The sequence below is a fragment of the Onychomys torridus genome, chromosome 22, assembly GCF_903995425.1.
Source record: "Onychomys torridus chromosome 22, mOncTor1.1, whole genome shotgun sequence".
Taxonomy (NCBI): domain Eukaryota; kingdom Metazoa; phylum Chordata; class Mammalia; order Rodentia; family Cricetidae; genus Onychomys; species Onychomys torridus.
In genome coordinates this window covers 11773284-11789691 of record NC_050464.1, presented here as the reverse complement: position 1 = coordinate 11789691, position 16408 = coordinate 11773284, and the positions used below count along the sequence as shown (strand labels likewise).

The window sequence follows — 16408 nt, the reverse complement described above, 5'->3', positions numbered from 1 at the left end:
GGCTGAGATTAAAGATCTACACACCACGCCTGGCTGAAAGGATACTTTAAAAAGTTAATTCTCTTTACCTGCTCCTTCCTCCCAACTCTGGCCACAGGTCCTTTAGGAACTGGCTAGAGAAGTAATTCCTGTGCATGCAAAAATTCCTGTCCTTTCCTTCCTGCCTTTTGTAAACAAACGCAAAAATCGTGGACTGGATAGACTGGTTTGCTTCTTGCTATTTTTTCCTCCTCTAAAGACAATCTTAGACCTGGGTCTTGGTGGTGCAGGCCTCTCAGGCCAGCTACCAGAGAGGCTAAGTGAGAAGAACAGGACATTCAAGGCTAGTCTGGGCTCCAGGAGTTTAAAGCCTGCATGTTAGACTCAGTGAGACCTTGTCTTAAAATAAAAAGTAAAAAGTAGCTATGGGGTGCTCAGTGGGAGAGCCCCTGCCTAGAATCCCCCAGTGAGGGGCTGGGGTGTGGCTCAGTGGTAGAACACCTGCCTAGAATCCCCCAGTGAGGGGCTCAGTAGTAGCATGCTTATTTAGCACATGCAAGGCCTTGGCTTCAGTCCCTAGCACAAGAAAATAAACAAACAGATAGGAGGAGCCGGGTTCAGAGTGTCCGGTCCCTCTCTGTCAGCTGCACTGCTCTGCTGACTGTGCTGTGAGGCACATAAGTCCTCGCTCATCTGTGGGTATTTAGGACACCTCAGATCTGCTGCTGTTACAAAGTGCCTCAGCAAACAGCCTTGCACACAGTCATATATCACTTTTCGAATTCGTGACAAGCATCTAGAGGACACATTCCTAGAAGAAAATGCCAGGCCCAAGGGTGTGTGGCTTTGGAATTCTGACATCCTCCTCTCAGGAGTTCCCAGAGCATCTACTTCCCCGTACTGTGGCCTCAGAGTAGCTGGGAAACTGTCTAACCTTTGCCAACTTGAGAGTGACAAGTCATGCCGAGCTTTCATTCACATTTTGTTAAGTGTGATGACTTCTCTTTTGTTGAGAGATCTTCCCTGCCCCCTCCTTTTCTGTTTGCTTTCTCTGCCCACTTTCCACACCTTTATCACCTTTTTCTTATTGAGTTGTAAGAGCTCTTTATATATGAGGAAACTTACATGTTTCTTTTGTGGCTTGGGGACTTCTGGGGGTTGTGGATTGTCGCTGTGGAGTTCTGGCTATAGGAGAGACTGTCCCCATTTTCCCCTAGGCTGCACTACTTCCTTTGGTGGTGTGTGGAAACGTCCTTTTATACTTCTCAGCTTTCCACAGAAACGAGATCTCACTGACTCAATGGATGTGACATCATTTCCCCCCTGGCTGGGCCTCTGCTGAGCCTGCAGAAATCAACGTGGGTGGCTCTGAGTTTGGGGTCCCGCATGTGCCCAGTGGGAGAGTTGAGCCCATCCTTCTAAATCTGTTCTAGGCTTGCCCCTTCACCCTCACCTCAGGAAGGACACTTGTCATGGCTGCATCTGGTTCTGTCCACAGACAACCTTGCCAAAGAGGCCTGTGTGGAGTGGGGGGATGGAGGGTATAAGCAGATGTGTGCAGGAACCTGTGTGGGAGCAGATAAAGAAATGTCAAGGGCAAGCTGGGCCTGCTGACACTCAAGGCTAGCCAGGACTACAGAGCAAAAGACTGTAGAAGAGTATGGAGGAGGAAGAGAAGAAGGTATGAAGAAGAGGAAAAGGGAAGGAGGCGGTGAACAGGTCAAAGCGGGGTGGGGTAGGGTGGGGTGGGGTGACTTCTTTTTTGGGACCCAGTCTGATAGACCACAGTACAAACATCTGGTACTTTGGCATTTTTGAGAATGACACTTGCAGTCCCATGCCAGTTTATAAGCTCAGGTACCCTGATAGTACCCTCTGGACCCAGGGAATGTGTGATCTGGGAACAGAGTGGAATGGGTGTGCCTTGGTGACTGGCTTCACGGGCCCTCCTCCGCAACGTCTCAATGAGGCTCCTGAGGGTGTGTATGGAGTCCTACTTCTTGCCAGAACTGATATTCTTCATGAGGGTGAGCTTGGAGATGAATGATGGGGTGTGCCCACTAGGTATAAGGCTTCTCTGCAAATGTGTGGGTACAATATCCATCATGTCCACATTGCAGGATGCTCTGGGGTCCATACATCTGCCGATGACAAGGTTCAGGCAAATAGGAGAGGGGTGGAGGGATTGTGGAATGTGTGTGGGGGTGCGCAGTTGAGAGAGCCAGGGCTCTCACTAGGAGAAAGGTATCGGAATCCAGCCTCTCTCTCATCTCATCCCTTTGGCTCTGGCCTAGGGTTAGCTTTGTGGTCAAGCTTTACCAGCTTGTGGGATGCCTGACCTTTTTTTGGGGTGTGTGTGTGTGTGTGTGTGTGTGTGTGTGTGTGTGTGTGCATTCTGGGATCTTTTCTTTGTCCCAACATCTTAAAGAGCTCTGTGTGTTGGTGGGGTTGAGGGTGGGCATACAGACAGAACCGGAGAAGAGCAGGATAGGCTCCCAGAATGCTGAGGAAGAGGCGTGGTCCTATCTGTCTAGGTTACTGACAGCTAGGCTCTGAGGGACCCGGCAAGAGAGACCCTAAGACCCTGGGCTTTGGGGCTTCAGTCTCAACCTGGTTCTTCTTGAGGTTTGAGTGCCCCGAGCAAGGATAGACTAGATGGGACAGCTCTGTCCTTGAACGTAATGCTTTGTGTCCAAGAATCCACCGGAAGGGGGAGTGTAGACCTTCCTCTATCCTCTGCCTCAACTGGAATCTCACTTCCCTGTGTTCCAAATGATAGATGAGCTGGTTGAGGCCTAGGGTCCTGCCAAGTGTGGGCCATCTGCCGGCGCCGCAGGCTGGATGGAGTTTATGGCCTACAGGAGAGTCGGCCTTGAGCCCAGGGATACCCATCCTGGTCCTCTGGTCGCGTCTGGGCATGGGAATGGTGTGAGGCTTGGTGCAGCGTGGCCAGAGGACCAGGATGGGCGTCCCGGGCTCGGGTCCCCGTCCCCAGCCGCGTGCTGCGGCTCCAGCCTCCTGGATCTGGCTTCATCGGCGCTTCTTCCCAGAGCTCGACTCTTGAGGTGCTCTGGCTAGGAGGCGGGGTCCAAAAGGGGTCACATCCGCTCTGCCCAAGGGGGTCCTCCAGCTCTGCAAGCGCACGGAGGCTCGGAAGCTGCGCACAAGGCCTTAGCCCGGCGAGGGCGCTCTTGAACTTAATTTTGAATTTCAACCCAACGCCGAAGCTACTGGCTAGGCAAGGGGCGCGGTAGGGAGTGGGAGACCAGGAGACCGGTTCTGTCAGTGTTCTGGGAATGATAAGGGGCGGGGGGTGAACTGCCTGGGGCCCAGAGCCCCAGAGGGGCTACTTGGATCCCCCGAGAATCGATAGAGAGGCTAGTGGGAGGGGAATCCACCTCTGGGAACCTTCCGGGAATGGGAAGGTGCCAGGCTGATCTCACGCCTCCGGGTCTCTCAGCCCAAGGGGGTGGTGACAAGTAATACAGAGGGGAGGGACTGTGAAGTGGGTCGGTGACCTTAGGGGGAGAACAAGTCTCTGGTGGGAAGAGGGGATGTTACATCTCGAGGGCCAGACAACCTTGGACCACCTCCTATTCTCCTCCCCCGCCGCCCGCCGGGTGAAACAACTGTCCCTGCGGGTGGTGCTGTGACACACGCGCTTACACAGGGTCTGACTTCGGGGTCAACTTCTACATGGCTTCGTGCGGGTGCGTGTGTGTGCACAGCCGTGACTGTACGCGCGTGCACATCCCCGTTTCTCATCCCCCCCCCTCCCATCGCCAGGAAGGGTCCCAACCCCATGACACTCGGGGACTTGGTCTCCACGGCGCAGTTCAGTGGCCTGGGGCACGGGCAGGGGATGCCGGCAGGGCCAGGAAAAGGAGGAGAGGTTGTGTCGGCGTCCTGAGATGTCCCTACAGCTCCAGCCAACTTCCCCTCGGGGAGCCCTGACCCCCTCCCCGGGCCACCGACGGACGTGCAACGGCCCCCGCCCCTGCTCAGGTCCCCTCCCCGTGCGGCTCCCACGTCCGACCTGCCTCGCGCTCACAAAATGAACCACCGCCTCGCGTCGCCGCGGCCGCTGCCGCCGCGCCCGCGCCCGAGCTCGAGAGCCGGAGCCGCCCGGCCCCTTCGGCGTCGCCGGCGCCGCGGCCGCCCCGCCTGCCCGGCCGGTCCGGGGCTGCTCCGATCGCGCGGTCCCCGGCTCTTGACGCAGTGAGCGCCGCAGCCCGGCTCCCGCAGGCTCCTCTCGGCTCCCGGCGAGAGGCCGATCTCCAAGCCTGGCGGACTCGGGGAGGGGCGGGTAGCGCGGGCGGGGGAGGAGGTCTGTCTGGAGCCAGCCAGAGCCCCGAGGAGGAAGAGGAGGAGGAAGCAGGGGCAGCCGCCGCCGCCGCCACCGCGGCGCTCCCGGGACTTGGGCGCGCGCGCTCTGCTAGCCGGCGACCGAGCCTCCAGACCTGGGGGCCGCAGCCCGGTTCAGGTAGGAAGGGGTGTGCAGCGGGCGGGGGGGTCCCCTTTGCCGCAGACGCGGGGTCTACAGGTCCCCGCCCCTGGAGGGGGAGGGGCGGGGAGGATGCGCTCTCGCCGGCTTCCCGGGTGGCGCGGGAGTTCCCATCGGCGCCCACAGCCCTGATCTCCTCTATCGCCCCGGTCCCCCGCGCCCTGCCCTGGGTGTCTGCATCTGGGCCGTGTCCCCTCCTAGCCCGTGGGGGCTTCGGATGCAGTGCTTTGAGCCCGACGCTCCAGGGCGCCCCCCACTCACTGGCGTTCACTTAGGCGGGTGCACCCGAAGTTCTCGATCGCCGAGCTCCGCGGCCGGACAAACTTCCCTCCCCGACTCCTCGGATCGGAGAGCCCGAGTTTAGGACCCCCGCCCCCTAGGATTAGGGAGCACCACTGGGGAGCTGAAACTTTGCTGAGTGTGCTGTCTAGGTGGGGGAGGGGGAGAAGAGGGGTCGCTTTGCTCTGAGGTGCACGGGATGGCCGTGGTGCCCCAAGTTGCCCCAGAAGCTGCATCCCCGAGTCTGAATACTTCCACTCCTAGGAGAAAAAGTGGGTGGTGGGGACTTGGATTTCGTGCAGGCGACTCACTGATCTCCAGTCGCTAGAGCCCTGGGAAGGGTATTGTGAGACCCGCGGCGCCCCTATCCCAGTCGGGTGTCCTGCCTCTGTCCAGCTCCCTGGAAGGACCTGAGTCCCAGTTATTAATAGGCGCCTGTGACAGGAGCCTGGAGGGATTGGGAAGCTGCTGGGTTGTGTTTGGCTGCGCCTTGAAGCTGACCCTCCCCAGTTCTCATGGATCCCATTCCATCGCCTGCCCACCCCTCTGCTTACACTCTTTGCCCCCAGGCCCCTACGAGGTGTCAATTCCCCTCACCTAACTTTTCTCTTCCCAGGCAGCCCGATTTGGACTGCTAACCACCTGGGATCAAGAGCCCAGGCCGATCTCTTGACACTCGAGCACTCTTTCTAATCCCCCCCCACCCCCAGGTTATGGGTGTGAAGTGCCCAGGGCCACCCTGCTTGGCATGAATGGGGATCACTCTCAACCAGTTTCGAGTCCTTGCGACCCATCACCCACGCGTGACACATTCATCAGCAGCTGCCTAGGGGCAGTGGAGAGCAGACTGGCCTGAGAAGCTCCTGGAAGGGTTTGGGGGGAAGGAAGTACCCCGTTCCCTGTGAGGGAACTTCTTGCCCCCCCCCTCCCAGCGTCTCCTTCCCACACCCTGAGATATCAGAAGGATTCTGTGCCCCCTCCCCAGCTCACCCCAAAGCTCAGGTCAGAACCTGGGTGGGCTCTAGCATTTGGGAACAAGGGAGTTGAGCACTTCTTGTCTGGGATGAGAGGTTGCAGAGCCCAGACCCCTAACAGCTGGGGACTCTTTGTCCCAAGGGTGCCGCGGTCCCGCCCCCTTCGGGTTCACGGCTTCCGAGCCCGCTTCAGCAACCTTAGAGCTTGGAGAGCTGAGGTGGCGCATCTTCTCCGCTGCTCTGGGTCTGGGGAGCGGCAGGGGGCGTGGAGTACAGCGATGGGTCCCTGACAGATGTCCTCGCGTGGCGGCGCCGGCGTCTCTGTGATAGAATTAATGGCTTACAAGCAAACGGCCGATCTGTTCGGTCCCGGGGGGAGGGATGGCCCCATGGGACTCCGGATCTTGGTTACAACCAGCAGAGCAGCTTGGAGATTGGGGGACATAGCCTGGAAGACCTGACCATCTTGCTAGCCCCCTCCCCCCAGCTGGAAGCTCAAATAATGATGTCTTGGGGGGCCCTTTCACGGAAGGACGATTATCAGTGTTCCCCCAAGCTGACCTCCTGGGATTTTGCTGACCTCCTGGGATTTTCCTTCTCTCCTGCAGACTGTTGACCCTAGGAAGCCTTGAGGGTGGGGCTGTACTGGTCAAGGGCGCTCTGGGGACCTGGACCTCAGCTTGCTTGTTCTTTGTTGAAGGGATCAGAGAGGCAAAGTTCAGTTGAGTGAACATGGGGGCACGTGCTAACACAGTGCCTCGTATACAAGCCACACTCATCCTAAATCTCTTGGTTATCACTGTTTCGGCTAGGGCAGCCCTAGAGATGTGGAGAGTCTGCCCCCTCCCTCTCTTGGAGTTTGCCTTGGGAAACTGGTGGCAGCCCCCTCATATTCCCCTGCACAGAATTAACCATCCAAGAGTGATTGGGAGGCCCCAGACGCAATCTTGTCCTTGGAGATCAGCTGATGGGAACCCCTTTTAGATACAGCTGCAAGGAAAGGGTGTCCCACACCTCCCACCCCAGGCTCATGGGCCATAGCCTAGAACATTCAGGCTAGCCGTATTTATCTATTTGATGTCCCTAACCTGGGATCTGGCCGTGACAGGAGGCCAGGCCTGGGAAACTACATCCATCTCAGATGGCCCATTGTCCTGCTGCCCTCTCGGGTCTAACCTGATCATATTGGTTGCACAGTTCTAAGACACAGTCTTTGCCCACATTGGGTATCCCTTCCTAGGAGCCCTGCCCAGCGAGGACTGGGAGGGCTCACAGCCCTCAATTTCCAAGTTCATTCAGTGCTTGAAGGCCTGGTAGGGGGAAGATAGCTAAGAGCCCACCACCCCACTTCCAGCTCCTGTAGATTCCCAGGCCAGGAGGGAGCCCAGCCCTGTCACCCCCAGAGCAGGGCCACTCCATACACACAACTGGATGGTACTGTGGGCGTTCATTCACTTTCCTTCTTCGGTCCCCACACACTATAGGATTTATCTTGATTTGCTCAGCCACTGAATTGAGTCAACTCTTTTGTATGCTCGGTGAATTGCCCAGCTGCTGGCGAGGAGCGGAGGAGCGGAGAGAGCGTGCAGGGGGTACTGAGGCCGGGAATCAGGAGCGGGCGGGCGGGGGACAGGAAATGGGGAGGGGGCGCCGCGTGGGGACGAGATGGGCTGTGTGGGGAGAAGGGATCTGCCGGAGGCACCGGTGGGGCTGCGAACAGGATTTATCCAGGATGCTGTCATCAGCGTCCTGGCCAGAGTGAGGAGGAGTCTGTAGGGCTCCGAGCCTAGCTAGGGGTCTTCTTGGGCCCGGTGACCTGGGGCAAGCCTCTCCTGACTCGGTTTCTCTCCTGGGGCTTCCTCACAAGCAGGCGCACGTCGGGAATGGTAGGCTAAGCTGGGGGGCGGGTGCTGGAGAGCCCTTGAAGTCCTCTCAGAGGTTGGAGTGAGCGAGTGAAGGATGAGGGTCAGAGCCAGGGGTGTCATTCTGCGCCCCTAGGTCCCAGCTGTCTGGGATCTGGGCCAGTTCCACCGGAAGACCTGGCTCCTGACAAGGTCTTGGTGTGTTGGTGGTGATGGGGTCGCGCGAGGCCCCTGCTGAGGCAGCAGATGCCCCCTCATACTTAGACGTGCAGGCGGGACGGTCAGGTGCCCCCCCCCCCCGCCCCCGCAGTTTCCTCCTCGATCCCTAGATCCCATGAGCCGGATCCTGAGGGCGATACAAGCCGGCAGCGCAGAGGGGACCGAGAGGCGGGGAGGAGGGAGGGCGCGCGGCTCTCGCGGCCGGACTGAGCGCTGGCGGAGCGGGTGGAGGGAGCCGACTGGTGGCGAGGGCGGGCGGGGGAGGGGAAGGAGGGAGGGCGGCGGGAACCAGCCCCCCCGAACCCCCCTCCCAGGCCGCGCGGCGAGGGGCGGGGCACGCGCGCAGATCGATGGGCGAAGCTGGGGAGGAATTTCAATCCGAGAGCGAACTTAGAGCTTGAAGGACGGAGGCGAGGCGGCAGCGGTGGTGGTGGTGGCGGTGGCGGGTGCAGCCCCGGAACGCCGGCCGAGCCGGGCCGGGCAGGTAAGCGTGAAGCTTGGGGATCTTGCGTCGCAGCGTGGCCCGAAGCCGAGCTTTGGCCCGTGGGACCCTGGCCACTCCGCGGGCGACCGGCTGGCGACATTGCGCTTCTCTCACGACAACGCGCAGAGTGCGCCCCTGACCCTCTGGCTGCGCCCTAGGCCCGGCGCTGGAACCCGGAGCGGTGCAGCCTGTAAAGTTGTAGCAACTTGGCTGTGGAGGAATCTGAGCTGGTTCAGTCCCGCAGAGCCAGAGACTAGGGGTACGGATGTCGCCTTAGAGTCACTGCCGCAGCCTTCAGCCTCCAGGTGAACAGCCCCTTCCCCAGCACTCTGCTTCGCTGTGTGCACCCAAACCTGCTCCCCAGTGCCAACGACCCTCCACAGCCGGTGCCCTGCCTGGAAACCTCCACACTGTCCACGCACCTCCTCACCCGAGTCCCTGACCCCCATCCAGCCGGTATCAACATCCCTACTCTGTCTGCCATCCTTCCCACGGTTGGAGAACCTATTGGCAGGGCACCTGGGGACTGTTCGGCCACCTATCAGAGAGGCCAGGGTCTGCATCGAAACCAGTGGGTCAAAACCCTGGCGTGGGAGTTGAGGACTTTACTAGAAACTTGGTGGACCCCTCCCCACAAACTTGGAGCTGTCCTCATGGCCATCCATCTAGGGGTTGGGGTGAGAAGCCTGGGAACCTGATCTCTCATCATTCCTAACCTGCTTGTCCGTTAAACTGGAGCCAGAGGGTGTCTCAGGTTGTGTTTACAGCCACGCTCATACCACCCCACCCCCTCCAGGACCCGACAACATCTGAGATCAAAATTATGCTCTTCCAGGTAGAAGTTGGGCGACCTTGAGTCCGATGACATCTCTGAGCCTCAGTTTTCCTATCCGTAAAATGGGGGTAGGATGATACTTTCAGAGAAGTGAAGGGTTAACCAAAGATGGATGTGGGGAGTTGTTTTCTCCAGCCTGGGGCGGAGGGAACCAAAGAGTGCAGAACCCAGTTGGAGCTGTTGGGTGTGTACCTGACCCTTACCCGCTTGTGCTGAGTTGGGAGGGCTATGAGAGATGTACTCTCAGGAAAGCCTGGGGTCTTTGGGGATGAGAGTTCTGGAAGGTGTCAGAACTGGGAGCAGGTATAAAAAGCAAGCCTCTCCCCAATCCTAACCCCACAGACGCGTTCTAAAAGAGCCACCCCCCAGCCTCAAGAGGCAATGATCAAATTGGAGTTATGTCACTGAAAAGCCCAAAATAACCTCATCTCTTGGGCCTCCCCTGGCCTCCCCTGGCCTCCTCAGCTGTCACCTTGTAATCAAACAAGTGTCGAACCGACAGATTCTTAAGTCCCACCCTATCGACATGTCCCAAGTCACCAATGGTGGAGGGTTAAAGTCCAGATGGCTGAGGGTGGTGTAAGAGAATGCCTCTCTTCTTCTTCTCCCTCTGGATTCAGGGGGCTGGGACCGCACAGCTTCATCTTTTACTTTCCTGGACCCTCAGAGGTCCAGGCAGGTTGAAGACTGTCTGAAGTCCCCCACTCTGCCCAGCAGAAGCCCTTGGGGTCTCCAGGTGAGAAAGGTCTGTTGCTATGCCCGTTTCTCTGTTCCCTAAGGGTTAGTGCGCGCCCCCCACCCCACCCAGGGCTGTGATGCCTAGCCTTCTCGGTGTGTGTCACAGCAGGCCAGTGCAGGCTGTCCACTGACTCTGAGAAAAGCTGGGATGGGCACCTTCACCGAGTCCCCACTCTGAGGCCTGAAGGAGTGAGGAGAAAGAGTAGGGAGCTCTGACCTCAGGAGAGTGAGCGGGCGGTCCTAACAGACCCTCCCCCTCTCCAGAAAGCACCGATTTCTCCAAAGTGTCTTGGCCGTGGGCTCCCTACACATTGGTTGAGGAATCTGCTAGACATTTCTCACTTGTCCCCCCTCAAAAAACAAAACAAAACAAAACAAAACACAAAACTAGGTGGTTGAGGACCCCTGAAGAGTCCCAAGCCAGGAACCTTAGTTCAACCCTGCCATTTGAATCATGGAACGTAAGTCCTTGGACTCACACTCTTCAGACCACACTCCAGTTAGTGGGACTAAAATCCTGACAGAGTTGGACCAGACAACACAGAGGGCCTCTCTCTCCCTGAGCCCCTTTGCCGGGCCCCAGTATCTAGATACCACCGCTAGATTCGAGGGAAGTTTCCTCAACACCCAGGAAGTCTTCCTCGGATCCTGCTACGTCACTGCCCTACCCCCTGAGGAACCCAGTTCCCATTTGTAGGAGCCCCGACTCTAAGTGGCAAGACACAGCTACCAGATATTTACGAGCAGAGGGGCCCTGGCCCCGTGGGTTCATATTTCTCAGCTGAAAGGGGCTAAGCCTTGTATCTGTAGGGGTGGGTGGCAGATAGATAGGGACAGAAGGAGTGACGTGAAAAGGATGCCACCACGTTGACAGGCAGGAGACGGATCTCCCGGACTGGCAATGGGGCCATAAATATCCGGGTGAAAACTTGGACGAGAGGATTGGTGTACCATCAGACACTGGATACATTTGTCACACGCCCTCCATTGTTCTTCTTCTTTTGTTATCTGTCCCGGATTTAATTTCTCCCAACAACGCATAGAATGCCACCTGGCCTTGAGTGAAGTCTTTGTTGGAGTGACTGATGACAGGTGTCCCCTGCGTGGAACTTGGGCATTATCCATTCCTAAAGTTCACATGAGGAGAGGAGGCCCAGAGAGGCATAGGATGGTGTCCAGAGTTGCACAGCAAACCAGGTTGGGAGTAGTTATTTGCTTAGGCTGCTGGGGACACCTGTTTTTCTCTTGCATCTGTGCTGGAGATGAGCAAGGAGTGGGGTGCTACTCATGGCCTTGTGGTACCCCTCTGCATGCCTATCTGGGCATCCAACTCTATGGACCCTGCTCTGTCCCCTGAGGCTGTAGGCCAGCTTCCTGGAGGGGAGAGCAAGGCAGGAGTTGAGGGCCAGCCTGGGACACCCAGCCTGGGACGCCCAGCCATCTCAGCTCACAGGGACTGACCTCTGAGCCAGGGGATGAGGCTGTGGTGCAGAGAGAGGGAGACAGACTCAGACAGTGTCGTTCTTTCTAACAGAGATCAACTGATCTGATCCCATTTTCCAGAAAGGTCTAAGGCCATCCAAGGTCAGGAGTCGTGAGCAGTAGGACTCGATGCGGGGCTGCCCCACTGGGCCAGAACCTAAGTGCTGGAAAGAGATAGGAAGCCTAGGCCTCCTTAGGCAAATACAGAATGGGTGGGGGGCTCAGTTCCCAGCTCCTTCTGGGCTTTGGATGGGAGGAGGACAGTCATGGTTGGTCAACTCACCAGCACTGGGACCACTGCCCCATAGGCCTTTCTCCAATCCATTTGCAAAGGCTCAGAGGCAGTGGTCTTCGGTGGGGACCTGTGTCTTGATTTGACCTCCCTCTGGTCCCCACCACTGTGACCTGTCTCTTAGGGTCCCTTCTCTTGCGAGACAGTTCCATGCTTTTATGCCCCCAATATGGAGGGGCATGGCTTGCACAAGAGGGTCTCCCGGTCCTTAAGGGAAGGGCAGGCATGGCCTTAGCCAGGATTTGGAGAGTGTTAGCGTACCCTCCGATGTGGTCTTCAAATATCTGCTGTCCCCTGCAGTTTCCGCCACAAGAGTCTCCCTGTGCCAGCCCCAGGCATGGACTCCAGTCACAGGAAGAGACAATTAGAAGGGATTCTGGGGCACAGGCGGGGCCAGGGCCATCTGCAAGGCCTCGGTGTCCCCCAAAGAAGCTGAAGTTTAGAAAAAAATGAGGGTGGGAAACTTCCATCAACCCAGCCTGGCAGCTCATCTCCACTTTCAAAGCAACCCTTCCACATGACAGATGGGGAAATTGAGGCCCAGATAGGACTGTTGCCATGGCAGTCTAGGTCAGAGCAGACAGAACGCTCAGACCACGCTCACCCCCACACCTGACTTCTCCCCTCAATACAAACACAGCCAGACTCCCAGCCTTGCAGATGGGAACTCTGCCCCTGCCTGTGCTGTGGGTCTCCATCATGGAGGTGAGGGTCCACTGCCTGTGGTGTCCCCCAGAACCCTCTGGCCTCGGGGGCACACGTCTGCCCTTTGCCCCAGCTAATCACACGTCCATGAGAGCTTTTCACTGGTGCAGTCAATGTTGAGAGGACAACTGAGGCTCAGAGAACCTGTCCCCACCACAGGCAACACCCCCTCAATAGCACCCCTACCTCTTGGGTCCAGACAGAATGCTGCCTATCATGGGAACCCCGGGGAAATGATTGACAGCCTGAGATTCGCTGTGTTTACTGACAAATCCCAGTTTTATTTTCAGTAGGATCAAACCCTGGCAACTCTTAGTCATTAACTTCCTCTGGTTTAGTAAACACGGAAGCTTGTATGGGCTGCCACATAGTCCCAACACACAGGCACTCACTCAGAGATGAAGGCAGCCCTGACTGGTCAGGAGGGGGTGCAGGGATGAGGATCCTGTCTGCAGAGCGACTGTAGACCCTTCCAGGGTACTCAGTGAGTGCTAACGAGTGGCTCCGCGGTCAGCCATGCCCTTCTGGATGTAGTCAGTGACGGCCACGCATTTCTGTAGTGCTTTCTCCTGGCAAAGGATTTTGGGCCAGAGTCCTCACTGTGCACACAGCACAGATGCCAGAGGACCCGAGGCTTCTCAGGTATGCTCCTTGGGAGGTCAGAGCCTTGAGCCAGGAAGGACACCAGCTGATGGACTGGAAGCTCCTGACCTGCCTGGTAAAGTGCTAGGTCTTGGTTCCTGACTGTCTCATGTGAGGTGGACATTTTAGGGGCCTTTTTAGTGCCTAGCAGCATCAGAGTACCCTGGATGCTATCCCTGTAAGAGCTATAATCCCCCAAACTCCTTAACTCCTGGCTTACTGGGACTCCAGGAGAGTGGTGCGCCTCACTGCCCCCCCCCCCATTCAGTGTTTTTCTCATGGGACATTTACATCAGAGCCACTGCTGATCCCTCAACCAGGAGCCTCTGAGAGGGGTGGGTTGCAGCTCAAGGGTGACCCCTTATCAGTCATGTGACCTGGGAGTAAAGCCCTCCTCTTTGTTCCACCAGGTTTTAACTTGTCAAGTGGGTCTGAGGCATTGGGTGACAGAGGACTGAAAGCATTGTGCGTGAGGTGTGGCGTGGGGGCGTGGGGGGGTGTAGATTGGTGTGCTCTGCTCCAGGGCAGGGGGCTGAGATTGTAAGCCTTTGATGAGGGGTGTGGCCGGCTTGGGTCCCTTCCCCTCCTTTGAGCCATGACTTCTGTCTAGGTTTGGCTGGCCCCTCACAGTGTGTCTATATAGAAGAGGCAAGGCTGCCGTACCTCTGGAATAGTTCCCTGCATTTGGTGCTCTGTTCCGTGAGACCCTGACATCCTGGGTGGGGGGCACTTCTGTGCCCTGTGGGGGTAAGAATGTAAAGAGAGAGGGTGCCGGGCAAGGAGGAGGAAGACCTGAGGCCGTGCTATGGCCACAGGCTGGACTATCAGAGGACCAGCAAGGCCAGCATGGATGAGAAACCAGGCTAAAAAGTCAAAAGAGAAGGCCACAGCATTCTGGCTGACCCCAGGCTGAAGTTCATGGGAAGAGGTCATTGTTGTTCTCATAGCTCAGGGAAACTTCTGGAAATTGGTAGCATCCCAGAGACCAGGTTGATGGACATGTTTAAAAGGCCTCTCTGAACCAGTCACGGTGATACTGAAGAGGCTGAGGCAGGAGGCTTATAAATCCAAAGGTAGCCTGGGATGCAAAGAGGGACCTTGTTTGAAAGTGAGCAAATGGCTAAGAACCTCTTCCCGTGCCCTGCGGTGAAGAGGTATGTTCGAATCACCAGTGGGAATGAGATTCTTGAGGGTCATGATCTGGGCTGATGGCGCAGGTGATGGAGATACTGAGTTCTCTTTTGATGTTGTTGAGTAGTTGGAGCCCGGCCAGCAAGATGGCTCAGTGGGTAGAGGCACTTGCTGCCAAGCCTGACAACCTGAGTTCAGTCTCCAGGACCAACACGGTGGGAGAGAACTGACTCTTGTACACACCCCGCCCCCTCCAATAAATGCAATGTAATTTTCTTAAATTGGAGCCACGTTCTATAAATGTTCTATAAAGTGAAACCTTTCTTCTCTCTCTCTCTCTCTCTCTCTCTCTCTCTCTCTCTCTCTCTCTCTCTCTCTCTCTCTCTCTCTGTGTGTGTGTGTGTGTGTGTGTGTGTGTGTGTGTGTGTGTGCATGCGAGGCACAACCATGGGGAACAAGACTTTGGAGGGTGAGTCTCACTTCCTTTCAATGTCCATTAATGTTTCAGAGATGGAAATGGGGTACATGTGCCCCCCAGGATTCCTGCAGGTGCTGGGGACAGTGGTGCCTGGGGTGCACATTCTTAGGAACCGGCATCTGTCTTGGAGACAGGGTCATAGGACATGCCGACGTGTGTGTGGACAGGAGCAGTGTTGACAGCTCAGGCTCTGTAATGTGAACATGCTCTGGGCCTTTTCCTTTTCTCAAATCCCGCGGAGCAGGTGGAAGCTGGAGGGTGAACTTCACCTGTTGGGTCTGAGTGCTGCCTGGCTCCTCCGTCCTGGGAGCTCAGGGAAGAGACAGGCCTCTGAGGTGTTCGCCGCCGCCTGACAGACATCTGGGCTTGTTTTGGTTTTCTCCGTCTGGTGTCCCCACAGAGCAAGGACATGTTAGATCTGAGGGATGCGCTTCACCAGGGATGGCGTTTTAGAAAAACAGCTTGTCAGAAAGCCAGGGTGTCAGGACTGGAGAGCTGGCTCAGTCTAGAGCAGCGGTTCTCAGCCTTCCTGATGCCGAGACCCTTGAATACAGTTCCTCATGTTGTGGAGACCCCCGACCATGAAATTATTTTTGTTACTACTTCATAACCTGATTTTTGCAACTGTTATGAATCGTAATGTAAATGTCTGTTTTCTGATGGTCTTAGGCGACCCCTGTGAAAGAGTCTTTCAACCCCAAAGCGGTCACGACCCACAGTTTGAGAACCACTGGTCTATAAAGAGGCTGGTGCGGGTGCATGAGGACCTGAGCTCCATGCCCAGAACCCTTGGAAGAAGCTGGGTGTGGTGGGCCCTGCCTTGTAATCCAGAACTGGGGAGATGGAGACAGGAGGGCCTTTGGGGTCTCACTTATGTGGTGGGCTTCAGTTCAGTGAGAGACCATGTCTCAACAAACAGGATGAATCTCACCTGAGGACCAAGATTGATCTCTGGCCTCTCTGCCTGTCTCTGTCTGTCTGTCTGTCTCTCTCTCAAACGCACACACACACACACACACACACACACACACTCACACAATGTTCAGGCAAGACTAGCCAGATGTACACAAGGGCTCACTGCCCCCATCCCACCCAGAAGGCCGGAGTAACAACAGTCCTGTGCCCAGATAGGACCCTCTGTTCCAATCCTGCCACAGCCGGCTCAGTCTGGCTCACAGTGAAAGGAGTGTTGCCCTAGTAGCATATAACTGCCTGCCATACAGCCCCCAGGTCTACATCATTACTCACAGGCTGCCCCTACCCTCTCATGACAGGCTCAGGAGGTGCTAAATGCCCAGCCCAGTCCCCCAGTCAAGGCTTTGTCCCCACCTCAGCCTCGAACACCCAAGTGTGTGTGTGTGTGTGTGTGTGTGTGTGTGTGTGTGTGTGTGTGGTCTTAGTCACCCAGCTTTCATCCCATGCCCCCGCTCCATGTACCCCTTGTGGTCTCTGAGGCATTCCCCTCCTGTTTCATCATGCCTCCCTAGCTGGGTGCTCAGGGAGGTTGGCCAGTATCATGCTAAACAAATGACTGTACATTTGGGAATGAGGGGTGGGTGAGGTGTAGAGGAAGACATTGGACTAGGTGGATCCCTAGGTCCCTGCTGAAGTCCGTGGGTTGGACTCCCCATGCTCTCCCTGGGAGGGACAGGTAGAGACAGGGCTGTGGTCAAGGGGCAGCATGCGTACGTCATGCGTGGTGTGTGGCAGCCAGGACAAATGTCAAAGACAAAGCCACTTCTCGCTACTCCTCCTGAGTGGATGTCTCTCTCTGAGCCTGCGCCCTGTGCTCTACACGCTGCAT

General features: G+C 56.8%; 1 protein-coding gene across 10 annotated transcripts in view; it reads left to right on the top strand.

Annotated features, from left to right (window-relative positions):
- The first annotated feature begins 3668 nt into the window (after positions 1–3668).
- The window catches only part of Elfn1 (extracellular leucine rich repeat and fibronectin type III domain containing 1), a 64220-nt gene continuing 51480 nt past the window's right edge, over positions 3669–16408 (top strand). For 2 of the 10 annotated variants that reach the window (XM_036172602.1, XM_036172601.1), the window contains exon 1: positions 4112–4462. The gene's annotated coding sequence lies outside the window, so the exon portion shown is untranslated. Of the gene's footprint in view, positions 3690–4111; positions 4463–7309; positions 7329–7503; positions 7623–8207; positions 8302–8543; positions 8607–16408 lie in introns of those variants that run through there. The other 8 variants (XM_036172606.1, XM_036172604.1, XM_036172603.1 and 5 more) reach the window with 6 other exon arrangements.